Source organism: Notamacropus eugenii, chromosome 6 (assembly GCF_028372415.1).
Source record: "Notamacropus eugenii isolate mMacEug1 chromosome 6, mMacEug1.pri_v2, whole genome shotgun sequence".
Classification (NCBI taxonomy): Eukaryota; Metazoa; Chordata; class Mammalia; order Diprotodontia; family Macropodidae; genus Notamacropus; species Notamacropus eugenii.
Window position 1 is genome coordinate 229,041,308 of NC_092877.1, and position 21,682 is coordinate 229,062,989.

The window sequence follows — 21,682 nt, forward strand, 5'->3', positions numbered from 1 at the left end:
TTCAAGCTCTCCAGATTACCTCCACTAGCGAGACAGAATAACACCTGGGGGTGAATGTAGAGTGGCAAAAATAAACAAGAATTGGGGCAGAACAGTGGTCCTCCTGGGATAACTGGAGAAAACCTGAGGAAAGACCCCAGGGATGGAAGTTCACCTTGAATGAATTATAAACACCTCCGGACTATCTCCATGGAAACAACAAACAAGAAGCCCTGGGGACAGCAGGGCCTCAGCTGTATGAATTCTCTCCTCAGGGACAGTGTGTGTGGGGTCAGACATCTGAGCAGGGGTACCTTGAATGACCCTTGCCTGCCAAGGGACACCAGGGCCAGTTGTGCTGCCAAGATACTGTGAGCTGTGGACTGAGGGCAAAAAGAAACCTGCACATGATGGGTGAGTGGAGAAGCATGGAATGGGGACACTGCTCACTGTGGACACTTAGAGGAGAGCTGAGTTCCTGGTTTGGGTTCTAGGCTAGAGGGGAGAACTGAAGGTTACAGTCACTGGAATGTCCTCAGGGAGCCAAGAGTATTTCCAGCATAGTGAGGGTGGGGGCCTTAGCTGTGGCTTGGAGGGGGAAAAGATTGCCATGGTTGGGTTGTAGGCAAAGCTCAGAAAATAACAATAGGAAGGAACTGAGGCCAGAGGCACCATCCCCCACATCATCCCCCATACAAGGCTAGAAGTGATTATAATAACAAGCTCTAAAAATAAGTAAATAAAAATGAGTAAGCAAAGGAGAAAAAACTCAACCATAGACAGCTACTACGGGGACAGAGAAGATCTGGGTTGGTTTTTAGAGGAGGATATCGAAGAAAAAAAAGCCCCTCCTACCCCAAACAGCAATGTCAATGGTCTCATTCCCAAAAAGAGTTCTCAGAAGAACTTAAAAAGGACTTTAAAAATCAAATAAGAGACAGTGAGGAAAAATTAGCAAAAAAATAAGGACAGTCTAAGAAAACCAAGAAAATTATGAAAAGAAAGTCAGCCAACTGTAAAAAGAGACCCAGAAGCTTTTATTTAAAATGTATTTATTTATAGTTTCAACATTCACTTTTATGAGATTTTGAGTTCTAAATTGTTCCCCCTTCCACCTCCCCAAGACTCCATGCATTCTGATATAGGTTATACATGTACAATCATATTAAATATACTTCCACATTAGTCATCTTGTGAAAGAAGAATCAGAACAAAAAGGGAAAACCATGAGAAAGACAAAACAAAAAAGAAGAGAAAATAGTATGCTTTGATCTGCATTCAGACTCCATAGTTCTTTGTCTGGATGTGGAGAGCATTTTCCATCATGTCTTGGAATTAGATCATTGCATTGCTGACAAAGAGCTAAATCTATCAAGGTCAGTCATCTCACAATAGTGCTGTTACTATGTACAATGCTTTCCTGGTTCTGCTCAGTTTACTCAGCAAGAGACCCAAAATCTTAAAGAAAATGACTCCTTGAAAACCAGAATTGGGCAAGGGGAAGTGAATGGCATGATAAAATACCAAGAAATAATAACCCAAAACAAAAGGATGAAAAAAATAGAAAAGGATGGATTTGGGTTGAACACCGGAACTCAAATAATAGTGATTTGATGGTATTTGATGTCACTCAGGAAAAGAGGTCTCCTGTAAAATGCTTCAGGGATTTAAGCTGTTCAACATTTTCATTAAGTTTGTATAAAGGCATAGATCTTATCAAATTTGTAGATGACAATAATTGAGGAAGAAGAGTTAGCCTACTGATGATAGAGTCAAGATTCAAAAAGATCCTGCCATATTAGAACTTTGGGTTTAGTCTAATAAGATGAAATTTAGAAGCAATAAATGTGTAAGGATAATTGACTGTGGTTGACCATGGTCAGCTTGGAGTTCTTAAATCAACTTGATGAGATTCCAGGGTATGAACTTTTGTTTGGAGGAATCTGAGGAACTTCTAGCAATGGGGAATGTAGGCTTGGTCAATACTACTTTGCTGATAGCATAGAGAGAACTTCTGGTTGGTTTTTAGTAACTGGAGGTTCTTTCAAGATGATTGGCTGATGAGGATACAGGAAGATGGACAGGTCAGAGGAATTGTCCTTCATCATGGTCCATAAGTGATTCATGTAAATGTAAGCTAGCACACCAGTTTGAGGTTTTTTAGATGTCCTTGATTATTTCTCCTATTCAGAAGACAGACTAGCATGCATTAGAGTGGATATGATCCTGGGTAAGGGAAGCCTGTTCTTGAACAGAGTCCCTCTGTCCAGGAACTTGAAATGCCTCCCTTGGGACAGAAGCACATGGGATTTCCATGTCCTTTTGGTAACCTAAGAAGAGAAATTCTAAGAGTGGGCTTTCCCAGTTCAAGAGTTAGCAGCCACTAAAGCACTAATAAATTTCCTGCAGAAACTCTTGGGAGATGCACACAAGTATGGATTAATTGGTCTGAAATGCAAATTTATGGACCATATTCATGAATCCCCTAGTCCTGGACAAGGGAGGAATGTTGAATTTCAAAGTAGCAAGCTTGTTACTAGGTGCAATTTAGAAAAGTACATAGATAAACTGAAAAACATTCAGAGTAGGGCAATCAGAATGTTGAAGGGTCTTGAGTCCATGTCATTGTAAGAACAGTTGCAGGGATTAGAAAATCTAATTCCTCTAACTGGGTCATATATGGAAAACAGAGTGAATACCTGATAACTGTGTTTAAATACTTGAAAGGCTGCCATGTAGACAAAAGGATTAGACTTGTTCTATTTGGCTTCTGATAGTAAAAACAGGAGCAATAGGCAAAAATTATGACGAGGAAAATTGAAGTTTGATATAAGGAATTCCTTCCTAATACTTAGAGATATCTAAAATGGAATGGATTTCCTTGTAGAGTAGTGAGCTTTTGGGTATTGGAGGTCTTGAAGCAAATGCTCAATGATCATTTGTCTGATATGTTGCAGTGGGCAATCATTTTGGGTATCAGTTCATTGAGTAGCCTTCTACTGATAAATTCAATGAAAGGGCTTACTATTTTGAAATACAGGTCTGTCTAATTCTTCTAAGAAGTCTTGACACTATACCTCTACATTATTGTTTTACACACATATAACATATATGTAAACATGTAAATACATAACATATATACATATATATTACATATCAGAAGTCTTTGAAAACTATCAACCTTACATGCCCATCTACACAAAATCTTTATCATGTTCATCAGTACATGAATTGAGAGTACCCTCAATGGGAGTATTAATAGGGAATAAGAAGGGTATCTCAAATGATGTTCAACAATGGATCAAATCTATTTTTTTATCTCACAAATGACCAAAAGGTATAGAAAATATAAGATTGTACTGGGCTAATTGTTAAATTGTTGATTATGAAAAAAAGCATTTGCCTTGGTAGGACAAAGCACTGCCTTATAGGTTTGTATTATGGATTGTTTACCTTCCAGGTATCAAGATTTTTCAGGATTCTTTGGAAGGAATAACAAGAGAAATAGCTCTGTTCAAAGATGTTGTGATAATAAACATAAAAAAAAATATAAAGCAGGATTTCTTGTGGATGGTGAGATCCTCCAGAGGTACTCACTTGTGGATGACATTTTGGTGAATGCATCTAGTCCTATGAAATTGCAGAGCCTCCTAGAAGATATTTATACTCATTTGAAGGAGCTTGGTGTATCCATTCAGACAGGAAAGATGTAAGACAGGTAGGTGGGGCAGTGAATAGAGCACTCAGCTTGGTGTCAGGAAGATATGAGTTCGCATCTGGCTTTAGACACTTACTAGCTGTGTTATCCTGCATAACTCACTTAACCTCTGCTTCAGTTTCCTGAAGTTTCCATCTGTCAAATGAGGATAAATTATACCACCTGTCATGGTTTTTGTGATGATCCAATGGTCCCTCATCCTTATTGTTAAAGTCCTTAACACAGAGCCTGGCACATAGTAGTTGCTATATAAATACTAGCTAGACTGCTAGGTGGTACAGTGCAGGCCTGGAGGCAGGAAGACTCATCTTCCTGAGTTCAAATCCAGCCTCAGACACTTACTAGTTGTGTGACCCTGGGCAAGTCATATAACCATGTTTGCTTCAGTTTCCTCATTTGTAAAATGAACTGGAGAAGGAAATGGCAAACAACTCCAGTATTTCTGTTAAGAAAACCCCAAATGGAGTCACAGAGAGTCGAAGGCAACTGTTAATGACTTAACGATAACTACAAAAAGGAGAATAAAAACTTGGTTGAAATCAGCTTCGAGAGGACATTAAACACCATGCTAAGAAGTTTATATTTTATCTAATTTGTCCTAGAGAGTTATTGAAAGTTTCTTAACTGAGAAACAATATGGACAAATATGGTATAGTGGATTTAGAATGAAAAACTGGTTTGGAATCCTGGCTTTGTTACTTACCATGAGTCACCTTGGACAGCTCACTTTGTTTCTTTGGGCCTCAGTTTCCTCATTGGTCAAAATGAGAGTGTTTGATTAGCTGATTTCTGAGCTCCCTTCCAATCTTAAATCTGTGATCCTAGAGTCAGAGCTGTACCCAGGAAGATTATTTTGGCACATATCTAAAACATGAATTAGAGAAAAGAGAGCAATTGAGAGGTCAGAGTAAATCCTCTTTGCTCCATCAGTAATGGGGAGGGGCAATGGACCAAGGGCATAGACCTATTCTGCTTTCCTTCAGACCTATTTCTTACCTATCATCTTTTCTATCTCATTTCCCTCCTGCTCTTTTTACTGTGAAGGATGGTATGATCAGAATCTACCTAGGAAAGTTATCTGGGCTATAATGGAGTTCATGTTTTCCTGTTTTGTTAAACTATATTCTGAACATAAAAAAACAACATATTTGTTTTTGATTCAACAAGTATTTATTAGCACTCTGCTAGGCACCACAGGAAACCCCAAAGAAAGATATGAACACCAGTGGCTTCAAGGAGTTTATACTGTTGTTTTACATCAGGGATTCTTTCAAAAAAATTACTGGAAGAAGAGGAAGTGGGTGAAAAATTCTCTGCAGAGAACTTGTTATTAGCTGTTAAATTGGTTTAAGTTCTTTCTAACAGGAGCCCTAAAACTTTCAAAATAGAAATAATTTGTTTCATGGTGTGAGTCATCTCCTTGGGAAGTGGGTACTGTGTATTCTAGCAGCAACACAGCAAGAACAAAATCTGGGGATGGAGAAAATAAAAGTTGGAATGAGACCTGTCACAAGATGAAGCTATATAATCGAAAGTACGACACGAGCCTTCCTTTTCTAACTCTTTCTTCAGTTTTATTGTACAGTTAGAAATGCCTGGTCAAAATGTCATTGCTAGCTTCCTTAGAGCTTCAGTTTTACAAGGATTTGTCTGTCTGCCTGGGTCTTTTGTTCTCTTTGTACTGTCTGACTTGCAGACCATTTTTTTTTTATTTCTTGATTTTTATTTACTGCTAATGTACAAAGCCCAGTGCTAAATATCAGGGAAGAGAAAATAATGATAAAATAAGACATAGTCTGGGTCTTCATGAAGATTACAAACGGGTTAAGGGATATGATACATATAACTCTGTACTCAAAGTTTTACTGTGCACGTCATCATATAATAATGCAAGATTTTATGAAAGACATGGCGACAAAGGAGTTGTTCTATATTAATATTAGGCAAGATATAAAACAAAGAGATATATATTCACCAAAGGGGTTTTCTGCTGTCATGGAGGAGATCCGGTGTCAAAGTCCAAGTCAGAGAGATTCCCTATATGGTAGGTGATGAGGTTCTCCAGAACATATACATTAATAATTAAAATGCAAAATAGAACGTTGGGAAGAACACTGACTCTGGAGTCAGAGGACCTGGGTTTAGATGCTGTCTCTGTCATTTATTGTCTGTATGACCTTGGGAAAGTCATTTCCCCTCCTTTGGGCCTCAGTTTCCTCGTATGTAAAATAAGGGATTGGATTTTTTTCCCTCATATGTAAAATGAGGGGGTTGGATTATATGGCCTCTGAAGTCCTTTCCAGCTACAAATCTATATTCTTATGGTACTGTTAAGATTGTATATTATAGAATCTCTTAAGGGTAAGATAATTTTTTCCTGAAGGAATAAAGAAAGTCTTTGAGTTGAATCCTTATTGATGGATGTGAATTCAACAGTCAGAAGTCAGGATGAGTGGGGAAGAAGAATTTTTAAGCAAAGGGAATAGCATGAGCCATAATATAAGCATCCATGTATGTATATATATGTGTATACACACACACATATATATACACACGCATATATACAAATACATATATGTGTGTGTGTTCGTCCTTCGTTGTTGAAGAAGACTATGCCATCAGAGAAATAATGACATGACTTGCACTTGACTTTGTTTTTGAGTGAGGAAGTGTTGTGCAGGTCACCAGCATCACTTCTCCTCCAGAGCCATCTGAATCCAGTGACCAGATATTCATGAGGATGACTGGAGATGACCCAGGATGAGGCAATTGGGGTTAAGTGACTTGCCCAGGGTCACATAGCTAGTGAATGTCAAGTGTCTGAGGTGAGATTTGAACTCAGGTCCTCCTGACTCCTGCACTGGTGCTCTATCCACTGCACCATCTAACTGCCCCAAATACATGTGTGTAAGTGAAGGAAAAGGAAACCGTATAGTAAGCCAGCTTGGTTGAACCATTATTATGAAATAATGTGGTAAAAATATGTAGGTACTAGAATATGGAGAACCTCAAGTGACAGGTTAAGATGTTTGCATGTTTTTCAGTAGGTACGGGACATTAAAAGGTTTTGAGTATTATTGAATATTACCATTATCAGATCTACTTGCAGACTATACTTAGCCATACAGACATTCGGTACTAATGTTCCCAATGGAAGGAAAGCCGTTTTGATTGTCCTGATTTGTAAATGAAGAAAAAATTGTCCATACCTATGTATATTATATTTTTAAAATATTTTTATCCTCGGTTCCAATTTTTCACCTTCCCTCCACCCCTCCCCCAACCATTGAGAAGGCAAGAAATATGATGCCCGTTATCTATTTGAAGTCATACAAACCATTTCTACTTTAGTCACCTTGCTTGAAAAGCAATAAGGAAAAAATATGCTTCCATCTGTACCCAGTTCATTAGTTCTTTCTCTGGAAGTGGATAACGTATTTCATCATGAGTCCATTGGAATGGTAATGGATCACTGTATTGATGAGAGTAGCTAAGTCTTTCACAGTTGATTATTATAACAATATTTTTGTAACTGTATATGACATTCTGCTATTTCTGCTTACTTTACTTTGCATCAGTGTTCCCAGGTTTTTCTGAGCCATCCTGTTTATCATTTCTTACTGTACAATAATATTCTATAACATTTATACACCACAACTTGTTCATCTATTCCCTGATTGATGGACATTCCCTCAGTTTCCAGTTCTCTGCCACTACAAAAAGAACTGCCATAACATATTGTTGTACATATCCTTTCCCTTTTGTTTGAACTCTTTGGGGTATAGACCTAGTCTGTCTGTACTTCACAAATAAGTAAATACATACATATTAGAGCTGTGTGCTTAAACATTTTTTTTTTTTTTTTTTGCTGATAGGAAGAAGTACTTGATAAAAAAAAATCAGATCACTGCTCTAGGAAACTTTCCAGAACTATAAATCTCAGAGTAGCTGTGGATCCACTTCAGTAGAGAGTTGCTCACAAAGAGTTCCATACATCCATTCAGTCTCAGGTCCATAGAAACTCTCCTCATAAATGTCAGTCATTTCTGTACCTATATTTGGCATTGTATTCTTTAATAGATCATATTTTTGTGTTAGAATAAGTATTGTAATTAATTTTCTGCCAAAAAAGCAGTGAATAGTATTTTGGGGAGATGTAATGATAACCCATTAGCATTTATCAAGCACCTACTATGTATAAGGTATAGTTCTTGGTTCTGAAGGTGAATTATAAACTCTCTTTGCTTTGCGTACCTGAAAAAAGAACTAGCAATAGAACTAGACAAAGAAAAAGCTATGACTGTCCAAAGAAGGAAGTAACAATGAGGCCAGAAAGTTCAGGGAGGGTTTCTTGGAAGAGCTAGAAATTTAACTGGGCCTTGAAAGACAGGTCTACTGTATAGGCATGATGAGAGGAGAGGAAGGAGGAAAGGTAAAAGTCATAAATGAAGTTAGGGAGATGGGAGAGAGCACAAGACAGATTCTGGGGATGAGGCTGCCTACTGTTAGAAGGCTTTCATTGCCAGACCAAAGAGCTTGATCTGATAGGCAACAGAAGGACACTGAAATACTTTGATCAGGGGAGTGACATGATTAATCCAATGTTTTCAGAAGATTAATCTTGTAAGGGGGCACCTAGGTGGCACAGTGGATAGAGCACTGGTCTTGGAATCAGAAAGACTCATCTTCAGGTGTTCAAATCTGGCCTCAGACACTTATTAGTGGTGTGACCCTGAGCAGCTCACTTAACCCTGTTTGCCTCAGTTTCCTCATCTGTACAGTGATCTGGAAAAGAAAATGGCAATCTACTTCAGTATGTCTGCAAAGAAAACCCTAAATGTGGTCATGAAGAGTCAGACGTGACTGAAACGACTGAACCAGAAAGCACCAGTCTTGTAATAGAGTGTAGAACAGATTGAAAGAGGGTTATGACCAGACATGAGCAGGCCAATTAAAAGGCCTCAGCAACAGCTTAAGCATCTAACAGTAGTGACCAACATTTTTGTAGCACTTTAAGTATTGAAGTGCTTTTCCCCCAAATAGCAGAAGTGTTTGGAGATGAGGAAAATGAGATTTCATGAGGTTAAGTAATTTGTCCATGAGCTTACAGCTGTTTAGTGCCTGAAGGAGGACTATTGACTCTTGGTTTAGTCCCTTGTCCATGGGAGGATATCTGAACTACATGTTCCATGATGCTTTCCTCATTGGGGAGAGGTCCTGGTGATGGCAGAGAGGATTCAGAGGTGAAATAAACACTAGGAAGATACAGAATAAAGACGAGACCGTAAACTCCACCCTTCTTGACATTAAGTGGTGTACTGGGGAGCTCTCCATGTCCCACTAGTCTGCGGTAGGAGGTAGATAGTAGCCAAGTTCCAGTGCAAGTGTAACTTGCTTTCAGGTGGAGAAACAGATTATCAAGGCCATTGGTGTGAGGTGGGGCAAAGTAAGGGCTGGACTGACACCTAAGTACCTCTACCTCAAGGAAGGGGGAGCGGTTGGGATGTGTTCACATATCTTTTCTTTCAAGTCATGCTTATTTTATTTTGCAACATTTACCTTTGGTTTTTTTTTTGGGGGGGGGAGAGGGAGGTGGGAGAGGGATTCTTTCCATCTACCTTGTTGCAGTTATTGTGTCTTTTGTTTTCCTGACTCTGCCTCCGCTGTGCATTAGTTAATGCAGATCTTTCCAGATTTCAGTTTTTATCATATTAGTCATTTTTTATAGCACAGTAATATTCCATTACATTTATGTTTCACTATTTTTTGGGATTTTTTTCCAAACAATGAACATCTACTTTGTTTCCAATGTGCTATTACAAAAAGTGTTGCTACAAAGAATTGAGAGAGGGGGGGTAAATACAGGAGAACTAGGCAGCTACTGGTACAGTTGGTAAAACTTCCTGGAATCAAGAAGACCTGAGTTCAAATCTAGCCTCAGACATTTAGTAGCTATGTGAAATTTGGAGAAGTCAGTTAACCTCTGTCTGTCTCACTATTCTCAACTGTAAAATGGGATAATCATAGCACCTGCCTTGCAAGGTTGTTATGAGGATCAAATGAGATTATATTTATAAATAATCCTTAGCACAGTGGCTAGCACATAGTAGGTGCTTATTCCTTTCTACTCTCCATTTTCCCTTTCTTTTCCCCTTATCAATGGTGCCCTGGGGGGTATAAGTCTAATAGCGAAATCTCTGGCTCAAAGAGTATAGGCATTTTAATCACTTTATTTGTGTAATTTAAAATTATTTTTAAAATGGTTATACTGGTTCATTGCTCTACCAATAACATACTGGTGTGCCTATTTTCATACATTTCCTCCAACATTGATGGTTACCATCCTTTGTCATCTTTGCCTGTTTGCAGAGTTTAAAATGAAACCTTAGGGTTGTCTTGATTAGGATTTCTCCTGTTATTAATGATTTGGTACATTCTTTTACATGGTTATTAATTATTTGTAATTCTTTTTTTAACTCTTTTTTCATATCCTTTGATAACATATATTAGGGGAATAATCTGGCATCCTAAGGCAATTTGCAGATTTCTTAAGGAGATGGAAAAACTTGATTTTGTCAACCCAGGGCCAAATTGAGTCATAGGATGATAGACTCATAGATTTAGAGTTGGAAGGGACAAGCAAGGCTATTTAGTCAATCCTCTTTATTTTATAGATGAAGAAAATGAAGTTAAGAAAGGTCAATGATCACATAATTTTTAAGTGTCACAGGCAGGATCTGAATATGAGTTTTCTTAGCTCTAAGTTTGGCATTCTCCCCACTATTCCATGCTATCTCTTCTCAACACAAATGTGATATGCATCTATGTATTTGGCCGCCATTCAGAAGTCTGAACTAAACCTTTTGTTATTATGAAACAACAATTAAATGAGAGGTGAAAAGAGAAAAGTTTTAAACCACCAAGGGTTGATAAGTATTTTAAGGGAAAGAAGGCACACGTGAATAAAGTGAAGTGACTTGGGCTGATGACATGGTGGTTGAAGTACAAAAGTCCCATTTACTCATGCTGGGCAGAAGGTGCTGTAATGAGTTTGTCTGCCTTGGGAGGTTGGTGGTTAATCCCATGGAACTACAGATCAACTACCCACTGTGAGATCATAAGATTTAGGGTTGGAAGTAAACTTTGAAATTACATGATCAAGTCCATCCCACCTCATTTTACATATCTAGAAATCGAGATCCAAAGCTTTTCAGTGGCTGGTTCATTCAAACTCAGAACAGTGGATCAAACAGTGGATAAAAGTATGGTGGGGGAAGGGCTGCTGATAGCACAGCTTAGCCTATCAATACAGACTAAAAGAATCCTGTCTCCCCATTCACCTGAGACCAAACACTACAGAACTGTCAGGGAGGTTCCCACCAGTGGTGGACATCATCTTTGAAAATGTAGTTGTCTCAACCCTCTGAGGTTGTCCACTATTTGGTACTGAGTCTAGACTCCTTGCAGTGTAATTATATGGCAGGAAACTATAGGATCTGAAGAACACTGACCCTACATTTATGGAATTCTCCCTTTCCTTTTTTGCTTGTGCTTCATGGGGTCTACTTATCATCAGAGGTTTTGGCCATTTTCTCAAAATATGATGGTATTCCAAAATTCTCTGGGGAATTAAATCTTATTGTAGGGCCTTTGTGTTTGTTGTTGAGAATTGAGGTCTTGTGTTAGTGAAGCCAATGGAATCATTTGGCTGCTGGTCAGAAATTCAAGTGCTAATTGCTATGGGAACAGTGAAATAGTAGGAGCTATTAAGAGGGAGATGTTTTCCCCCCTCTTATGACATTGAGACCAAGCAATGTTTTCTAAAAGGACTTTGGTACGCATCTGTAAAAAAAACCAAAAAACCCCCAAAATCTAAACCTCAGAACATAAGGTGAGGGAAATAAAAATTCAGGCTATACCAAGAGTGTCTGAGCTAGAAACTTCAAATTTTTAATTTTTTTGATAAACTTTTCACTTCAAGTTGATAAATGCTTTTAATATTTTGTTGTCTGCCAATTTCCTTGCCTGGCTTCTTCCTGCCTAGAGGGTAAGAAGAGAAATATAATTCCCTCACACACTGCTCTCCTTACCTTACATCTTCCTGCTTAGAGAGGAAAGAGGGAAATATTATTCCACTGGTTCCCCTTTTCCCCCATTAGTTCCCTCATCAGAACAGCCTAATGTCCTGAGAGGCCTCTACTCTGAGGTCAGTCTTCGATGTTGATAGCAACCTGAAATTCTCCAATGATTAACACACTCCTACTTCATCACCCCCTCCCCAACTCAGGGATTTAGTACCCCCAACTGTCATTCTTACTTCATTCTTCATCCCTCACTGCCCACTCCCTTATTCCCTTACTCCTCAATCCAAATTTCCCCTCCTCCCATTGTCCCATTCTAAAACTATCCACCCCTTCCACTGTGCACTCTGGAATGCCTGCTCCATAGATAACCACTTGCTTTTATCTTAAATCTTTTCCTTTTTCACTCCTGATATCTTCTGTCTTGCATTGAGACCTTGCTCCTTCCTAATGACATAACCTCCTTACCATCTTTCCAGGACTGACTGCAATAATCCATCCAACTCAGTGGTCAAGGTGGAGGAGTTGGAAAACTTCATGTTTTCCATTGCTACTTTCAAGCTATCCCTCTACCACCATCATTCAGGAACCTCTCTTTTGAAGTTAACCCAATCCCTATTTATCACCCAATCACAAATCTTGCAGCTGTTGTCTATAGGCTTCTGGAACACTCACCTTCTTTTCTCAATAAGATCAGTGCCTAGATCACAGTATTTTCTTTCCCAACTCCTACTTATGTACTAGGAGACTTCAACATATATACTGCTGCTCTCTCAAATACTCTAACCTCCTAAAATTTCTCAACTTATCTTATCTCATGACCTACTCCTCTACCATACTTCAGTTACACATAGATGGTTATGCCCCTGATCTTGACACAGATATTTCGCTCCCATGTTCATGAACTCCAAAATTTCCTTGTTTGATCAGAATCTGCTGTCATTATACCTCTTCCTCAGTCCTGTATCCCCAAACTCTGTTTTTTATCTTCACCATGACCTCCAATCTCTTTTTCCCTCAGTTCTTTTCCAGGCAATCATGCCTACACTGATGAATCCTCTTCCCTGTATCATCTCAATCCCTTGGTGGATGAGTTCTTTGTCCTCTTTCTCAAGTCCCTTGCCCCCTTATCCTATTGATGATCATGCCCTTGCCAAAGCATCAGTTTTGGATTACTCCCACCATCTGTCACCCTCATTCCTACTTATGTGCTGCTGAAAGAAATTGGAGAAAATCATGAAACTATGCTGACTGAGTCCACTACAGATTTCTGTTACATAATCTTAACTGGGCCCTCACTGATGCAAGATAATCATTTTACAGTTCCCCAATTGACTCACCACCCCACTCACCACAACAACTTTTCTGGACCTTTTCATCCTTCCCCAAAACTCCCCTTCCTCTTTTGCTGAGAACCTTGCCACATATTTCACCGACAAAGTTGAGACCAAACACTAAGTGCTCCTTTGTTCCTCCTCACCTTTTTTCACTCATATGCCTTCTGGAACTATGTCTTCCCTGTCTTCCCTTACCCATCTTAAATGAAGACATGGCACCTCTCTATGCATGCATGCATGGGTGATCTCTTTCCATCATATCTTCTCTAGTATTTGCCCCTTATGTCATCCCTAGTCTTTCAGTAATCTTTAATTTCCCTGTATACTAATCTTCTAATCTAGTTTCTCTATTGTCCATAAACATGTCCATGCCTTCCCTATCCTCAAAAGCCCCTCACTTGATCCAACCATCTCAGCTATCTTCATATGTGTATATATATATATATTTTTCCTCCCTTTTATGACTAAACTTCTTGAAAAGTACCTCTACAACCCACACCTCCACTTCCATCCCTTCATTCTCTTTTTTTAACTCTCTACTATCTGGTTGCCAGCCTCATCTTCCACCTGAAACTACTCTTTCTAAAGTTGTCAATGATCTCTTAATTGGTATATCTAATGTTTTTTTCTCAATTCTCATTTTTCTTGACTTTTCTTTAGCCTTTTATATATTTGATCACTTTTTTCTCCTTAATAGTTGCTTCTATCTTGTTTTTCATGTAACTACTATTACAGTTTTCCTATTACCTGTCTGACAATTCCTTCTCAACCTCCTTTGATGGATCTTCATCTAGGACATGCCCATTAATTGTAAATGTCCCCCAAGGCTCTTCCCTTGGCCCTCTTCTCTTCTCCTTCTAGACTATTTCACTTAGTGATCTCATCAGCTTCCATGGTTTCAATTATTGTCTCTGTGCTGATGATTCACAGATTTACTTATCCATCCCTAACCTCTCTCCTGACCTCCCATCTCTTATCTCCATTTGCCTATTGGACATCTTGAATTATAGACAATATCCTCCCAATCACCCAGGCAAACAACCTAAGTGAAATTCTTACTTTCTCTCACCCCCTGCAAGTCATTTGCCAACTCCTTTCATGTCTATCCTCATTGCAACCTTTTCTCCCCCAACATGGCCACCACCTTGTTGTACACCCTTACCACCTCATATCTGGATTATTGCAATAGCCTTTTAATTGGTCTCCCTGCTTCAAGTCTTTCCCTATTATAGTCTATCCCCCCCTCAGCTGTCAAATTTATCTTCCTTAAGTGCAGGTCTGACCGTGTCACACTCCCTTCCTCTTTCAATAAATTCCAGTGTCTCTATACTACTTTCAGGATCAAATATAAAATCCTTTGTATGACATTCAAAACTCTTCACAACCTGGATCCTTGCAACCTTTCCTGTCTCTTACATCTTACTTGTCAACCCATTCCCACTCTGTCTCCAGTAACCTTAGCCTCTTATGATTTCTCACACAAGATCCTCCACCTACTCACTGTGGATCTTTATTTACTATCACCTGCCTTGCCTAGAATCCTCCCTCTCTTCATCTCTGCCTCCTGGCTTCCTTAAAGTCTTAGCTTTCTGACAGAAGTCTGTCCCAGTTCTTTTAAGTCTTAGTGCTTTCCCTCTGAGATTATCTTTAATTTATCCTGTGTATAACTTGTTTGTACGTAGTTGTTTGCATGTTCTTATCCCAATTCTACTGTAAGCTCCTCGAAAGTGGGGCCTGGGTTGTTTGTTTTGTCTGTTTATTTTTTTTTTTTGCCTTTTTTGTGTGTAGTATCCTCAATGATTATTAGCCCAGTGCCTGGCACATAGTAGGTGATGAATAAGTGATTGTTGACTTACTAACTCTGTATATTGTGATGTGACAATGGGGTGGCTATCTGGGCAGAAGGGTGTCAGAATGCAAATTCCCCTTTCACAGTAACCATATGGAAGCTACATTATTCAAATGGAACTGCACATGTTTGGGGACTATCTGTTGCCATTTTCAGTGAGTCCCAGTGCCAGTTTTTCCATGGCTCATATAGAATTTCTACCAAATGTGGAAATTTGGCTGTAGATCCCATATTCATAAACTATCCTTCTTGGGTTTAATATAGCATTACCAATTAGATTTTAAAACTCTCTAAATAAAAAAAATAGCTAAAAGCAAATCTAATTCATCTATCTCAACTGTCTTTTTACTTATAGTTGTATCTCTAGTATTTAGCACAATGTTTGGCATATAGTAAATGCTTAATAGCCCCTTCCTTCCTTCCTCCTTTCCTTTCTTCCTTCCTTTCCTCCCTCCTCTCCCTTCCTTCCTTCCTTCCTTCCTTCCTTCCTTCCTTCCTTCCTTCCTTCCTTCCTTCCTTCCTTCCTTCCTTCCTTCCTTTCTTCCTCCCTTCCTTCTTCAGCTAGGTAATACATTGGACAAAGTGCCTGGCTTGAAATCATGAAGACCTGAGTTCAAATCTAGCTTCATATACTTATTAGCTATGTGATGCTAGGCAGGTCACTTAATCCCTATTTGTCTCAGTTTCCTCATCTATGAAATGGGGGTAATAACAGCACCTGCCTCCCAGGATTGTTGTGAGGATCAAATGAGATCTTAGCACATTGCCTGATACATAATAAGCACTGTATAAATATTACCTTCTACTGCTACTTCTTCTTCTTCCCATATCTTCCTCCCCTTCCTCCTCCTCCCCCCCCCCCCTTCTTCTCTGTTTAGGGCCATTGACTATTCTTGCTCCATTGAAACCATTTCTAAAAATAGGTAAAATGACTCTACTTTCTCAATTCAGACTGCCAGAAATACCTTCGCTTTTGTCTGGTGACTGAGTGGTCCTTGTGAAAGACTGAGTTAAGCAGAATCATTTCTTCTTATTGGAAGTGCAGGATTTCTTTCAAGAACAATCAAGTATTACTTAAGTCTCAGTTCAGAGAATTCTGGGAAATAATTCTGGTAAATTTTTTTCTCTGACAGGAAGGGATACAGCACTGAGCTAGAACTTGAAAAATTCAGAAGAATTGGGTTAAAGTCCCAGTTGTGCCTTTTATTAACTAAATGGTTAGATTTTCTGCCTCCAATGTCACCTCTCTGTGCCCAAGTTTGTAAAGTGAGGGCAGGACTAGCAGATCTCTTAAGTTTCCCTTTTACTCTAAGATTTTATGTGCCTCTGAGATTATCTTGGCTCTTTTTTCTTGACTGCATCCTCTGGGTGAAGGTTAGACTTAGGATTTGTGAGTGGGACATGAAAAAGATTATGGTAGACTTGATGGCTGGGTCTGACTGCTATGAGTATTGATATTTTCAGTGTATGGAATGAAGATGCCTCCTGTCCTTTGCTAGGCAGAATCAGTCTTAGGTTCTCCACTATATTCCTATCTACCATTAACGGTGGGTGAAGATAGTGTCTCACAATGTTCTGCCTTAGATAATTAGACTGAGGGCCAAGTTTCACCATATATTCTGTATTAGGTAGCTGTATAGACCTAAGACCTTCCAGTGATAATAGATTCTGGTTTCCAGAAAACTCAGACAAAATCTGCTGAGCCTGTTAATGAAGCTACTGGCCCAGGGCAGTTAACACAAGACCAAGAGGACAGTCAGGCTACATTGAGCCCCAAGGATTTGAAGTTCTGTTATAAAGGTACCCTATAACAGCAATTTGGCATCTATGCCATCCCACATGAAATCTCAGTGAACTAAGGTAGCCAGAAATGAATTCATAACCAGCAAGGGATGGGATTTATCATTTGAGTCTGTATAGTCATTTGCCAATGAGGTTGTAAAGAAGAACGTAGCACAGTGCCTGACCTGGCGTCAAGGAGACTCATCTTCCTAAGTCCAAATCTGGCCTCAGATACTTACTAGCTGCGTGACTGAGCAAATCACTTAACTTGGTTTGCCTCAGTTTCTTCATCTGTAAAGTGAACTGGAGAAGAAAATGGCAAATAACTCCAATATCTTTGCCAAGAAAACCCCAAATGGGGTAACAAAGAGTTGGACGTGACTGAATAACAACTCAGTGACCACAACAACAAAACCTTGTAAAAGGTATTGCCAATTTAGATTAAGGTGGAGCTGCATAGATTGCCTCCAAGACCCCATAATTCTATGACTCTACCACATCCAAGTGCAGTCATATCTAAGACTTGAAGATTATGGTGATGTATGTTTCAAAATCTGTGATGCTTTTCAACTTGAACAGGATGTAGATGTGAAATAAATAAACAAAAGAGCCTAGTCTTTAAGGCTGTAGAGTGCCAGGTTTATCTAAAACCCTATAAAAGGTCCAGTTTGTATTCTAAGCCTTTTCCCTTGTGTCTATAGCATGGAGAGGAAAGTGACACAAGGACTGTGCTGTTGGCCACTTTCCTAGTCCCTAAAACTATTCACATGAGACTTTCCAAGAGTTTCTGTCCATCCCTTTTTCCTTTTCTTTCTTTCTCCTTTCCTTTCCCGCCCCCCACACTTTTATTGCATTCTTTATGGTCAAATCTGCTTTATTTTTTGGGTTGTTGTTAAAAAGAAGCCAAATAAATCATTCTTATCTTCTCCAAAACTCAAATGACAGTTTTAAGTGGAAAATACTCAAAAAGTGACAATCAGTGATTCGCCCAGGACATTAATGTAAAATAGAGTAACCTAAAGGCAACTGTACCATATTTTAATTCTATTTCATTGATGCTAATTTAAAACAGAAGCCTGTAGAACAAGATAAGTATAAAGCCAGGAGGAACCAGATAAGATCTAACCTACTCCTTGTACCAGGTTTCTAAGGGGTTATAGTCCTTGATTTAATAACTGCAGGGGCAAGCACTGTATCTCTCATGCCTGGTGCCTGTACCAGCAAATCTTTCACAGCTGCGCTGGTGGGGGTTGGTCTTGTCCCAAAATTAAATCATTGCAACAACAGAAGCAGAGAGAGCCTGGGGAAACAAATGCAGGGGCTCACCCCAGGTGTCAATGACAGATATGCTTATCAACAATTTCAGGAAAACATGCTTCCCTCGGCTCATTGGGCCTGGGTGCTTTTCATTTTCTGTTTGCTCGTTCTTCTTCCAAATCTACAAGGAGCAGTGAATCAGGCCTAATGGATAGCTTCTCTCTTTGCCTACTGGAGATGGGGAAACAGGAGCTTAGCTGAATGGGAGGGCTGGAAAGAAGCTTCTTATGGGCACTTGGAGCTCTATGATGAAAACAAATGATTTTGTTTGGCAAGCCAGAGCTGTGGGCATTATGCCAGGTCCTGTTGCCCAGGTCTACAACAGGTTTGATGCCCAGAAGTCCCTAGAGACATTGTAAAGTGTCTGGAACACAAGACTGGTAGAAGCCTTTAATTTGATCACAGGCTGTATTTTCAAAAATGGAAAATAGAAAGTCAACTAGAGAACTAACCTTCCTGGCAGATGATAAGTGAGAAAGCATTATCAGTTTGATTCAAATGGAGTGATGCTGCATCTTTACATTTCCAGAATCTCTGTTGCTTATACTAGTGAGCTGAGCTGGTATGTAAAGTCTTAGAGTTTGATCAGCTTCATTACATGTAGATATGCACCTCTGCTCAGGGCCTGCTTGGGCAACATCATTTAGCAGAGGTGATCTTGGATTCTCCAAAGCCTGTTTGGGCCCACCAATGTATTGTGACAGCAAGGACCCCAGCATACACAGGATGGCCTGCTGCACAGGTTCTTAGATCTGCTTTTTAAAAAGATAGCAACTTTTGAGGGGTCAGCAATCTACTTTAATTAAGCATATATATACACACGTACACAAATATATATATTTGGATGTATATGAAATTCACTTAGTTCAGGGGAAAATGTCAGCACCCTAAACTTCGGAGAAAATACAGAGATACATACATGGTTACCAGAGAGAAGCACTGACCTCTGGGTTTTCAAAGCTAGAGATCTTCCCAGAGTCTCATCTGGCCAAACACTTCCAATGAGTAAGCCCCAAAACAAAACCTCACCTCAGAGCATTTCTACACTTTTCAGAGCTGGAGGGCACCACCCTCTGACCCAGTGCCTCATTAGAAAAATTGAGGCCTATTAATGGGTGGGAAAGATCTTGAACTCTTTCCCCCACCCACCATTAAGCTTAAATTACCATTACATGTATATAGACGAGTCAAACTAAATGAAGAGAAATTTGTGGCCAGAAGTTTGGCCAGTTGGTGATAGCTATTGTCATTATTGTTGGTTGTAGTTACTCATGAAAACTAAGGCATGGATGGTTTGTGACCTGTGTTGGTGGAGAGAGCGCTTATGCCAATGACATCCTTGTACTTGAGGTACTCAGACAAGTAGATAAAGAGCATCTTTGGAATAAGTTTATGTATTTAGAATTAGGGAAACCTTTTTATAATGCTGAGGATGGGGATAAGTTCCAAGTTAGGGGCTAAATTCAGCCTGGTTCAGTAGTATAATTTGAAAATTGGAATGAAAGGAGATACTTGTAGACCATCAAAAAATTGACAAAGGAAGTTACTCAGCTATGACATAGAAAGGATATTCAGCAAGGTTACAGCATTAAACCAGTTGATTACAACTTCCCTACCTTCACATTTTCCATGGTGGTATGCTTATTGTAAAGTATATGTCAAACTTGTAAGATGAAAAAAATGGCCTGACTTGAGTGAGGTAATCATTTTTCTTATAACAGTTATCCATGGACTCTGTTTAAGAGGATAACATTTTTTTTATATTCAAATATATTGGGACACAAAGTTCACTGGGTATTTTGAGATGTATGTTATTCTTAGAATTTAAGAACACCTTTTAAAGAGGACTTGAACATTGTTACTTTGAAATGATGTGTTTTAAAGGAAAGAGCACTAGGGGAGGAGTCAAGAGATAAGGGTTCCTGTCCCAGGTCTAAAATAAAGGTAATTAATCATTAATATTAATTAATATAACTATTTGATATATTTAATTAATAATTGCTTACATGGGCATAGTGCTTTAAGGTTTGCAAAGTGCATTACATGTTATTTGATCTTCATAATTCTGTAATTTTATATACATGAGGCAGTTAGACAAGATGGCCTATGGCACCATTGGCCAATGACAGTTACAAATCTATGGTCCTGTAATCATGAACTGAACCTCAAAGAGGTCAAATGATATGCTGAGGGCCCACAGCTAGTAAGTATCTGGGGAAGCTTTTGAATCCAGGAATTCCTGTTCCCAAGTCCGGTGTTCCGCTCACAATAACATGCTTCCTCACAAAATTAGCTGCCTATGTGTGACATTGGCCAGGCTTTTATTTCTTCATTCGTAAAATAAGAGAGTTGTAGCACCAATGCAATATTCACAGCACCTATGGTGGCCATGAATATCCCAGTGCAAGTCTGAATTGTGAAATATAACAGACTCTCTGCATGGAAGACAGAACCAAAACATTTATTCAGACACCAGAAAACCAAATCCATTGTAGTAACAAAAATCTATATACAATAACAATGCAGAGAACAACACCATTCCCAAGCCTTCCCCCTGCTAGGTTTCCCACAAACCATTCCAGCTCCATTAAACAAAATCACAAACAAGCTCTTTCACTCATGCTAACCAACTGCCTGCATCTTCCTAGCTCTGACTACTCTCAAGACTTCCTTTCAGTGCTGCTCTAGCTCCGCCTCTTCCTGTCCCACCCTTCCTGCTCCACTCATTCAGCAAACTCCTCCTAGCACAGGCTCCATGTGACTCAGACTTCCATGTGACCCAGGCAGGTCACATAGGTCTATTAATAAATGGGAAAGATCTTCCCATTTAAATTACCATATCGAGAGTTTCCCTAGATGATTTCCAAGGTTCCTTCCAAGCACTGATTGTCTATGATCTCATGAATTACTTCTCGGGGAATGGTTCGCAGGCTCATATATTGAGACCGGGAAAGGAAATTTAGAGATCACATACCTACTTCATCTTCATGATTTTACAGATGAAAACTAGAGGTGCAAAGCTGGAAAACTAAGGAACAAAGATACTAAGTGATTTGTCTTAAGGTCAAAGAAGTAGGGAATGGCAGAATGGAGATTTGATCCTAGGTTTCTGAATGCAAGTCCAAAACTCTCTCCATTATGTGACTATTTAGGTTACATACAAACTTTTAAGCTACATTGAAGAAGGATGCTATATACAGATAAGAGTAGGAAAAAGCCATCAGATCATGTAATAGAAAAGAGCCCATCATACCATGATTATTTCCCTCTATGGCCAATCAGAAAGGAGAAGATGGGAGCAGCACATTTGCATTTCTCAGAAAAGGTTTGAAAAAAATGCCCTGGGGTGTTAACTGTCTACCAGGGCCTTTGTGCCTTCTCTGAAACATGCAGGGCATGATAGATTATGAAATAAACACCTAACTGCCATGGGAAGTCAAATGTTTTGAAACCAAAGATTTATACATGGTTAAAAAAACCAATATTATAATGTGCCACTTATTGCTACTCTAGGCACCTTTCTATGCAGTCTGCCTCTAAATACTCGCTCTAGGCATTGAACAAAATAAGTAAAGATATTATAATATTGATGATAGGGCATTGATTTGGCAGCCAGAAA

At 39.2% G+C, this 21,682-nt stretch overlaps 1 long non-coding RNA gene across 1 annotated transcript in view; it reads left to right on the top strand.

Moving 5' to 3' along the window:
- Positions 1-212: 212 nt before the first annotated feature.
- Positions 213-21,682, top strand: part of LOC140511261 (uncharacterized) — a 40,023-nt gene continuing 18,553 nt past the window's right edge. The window contains exon 1 of the long non-coding RNA XR_011969483.1: positions 213-393. This is a non-coding gene — a long non-coding RNA (uncharacterized lncRNA). The remainder of the gene's footprint in view (positions 394-21,682) is intronic.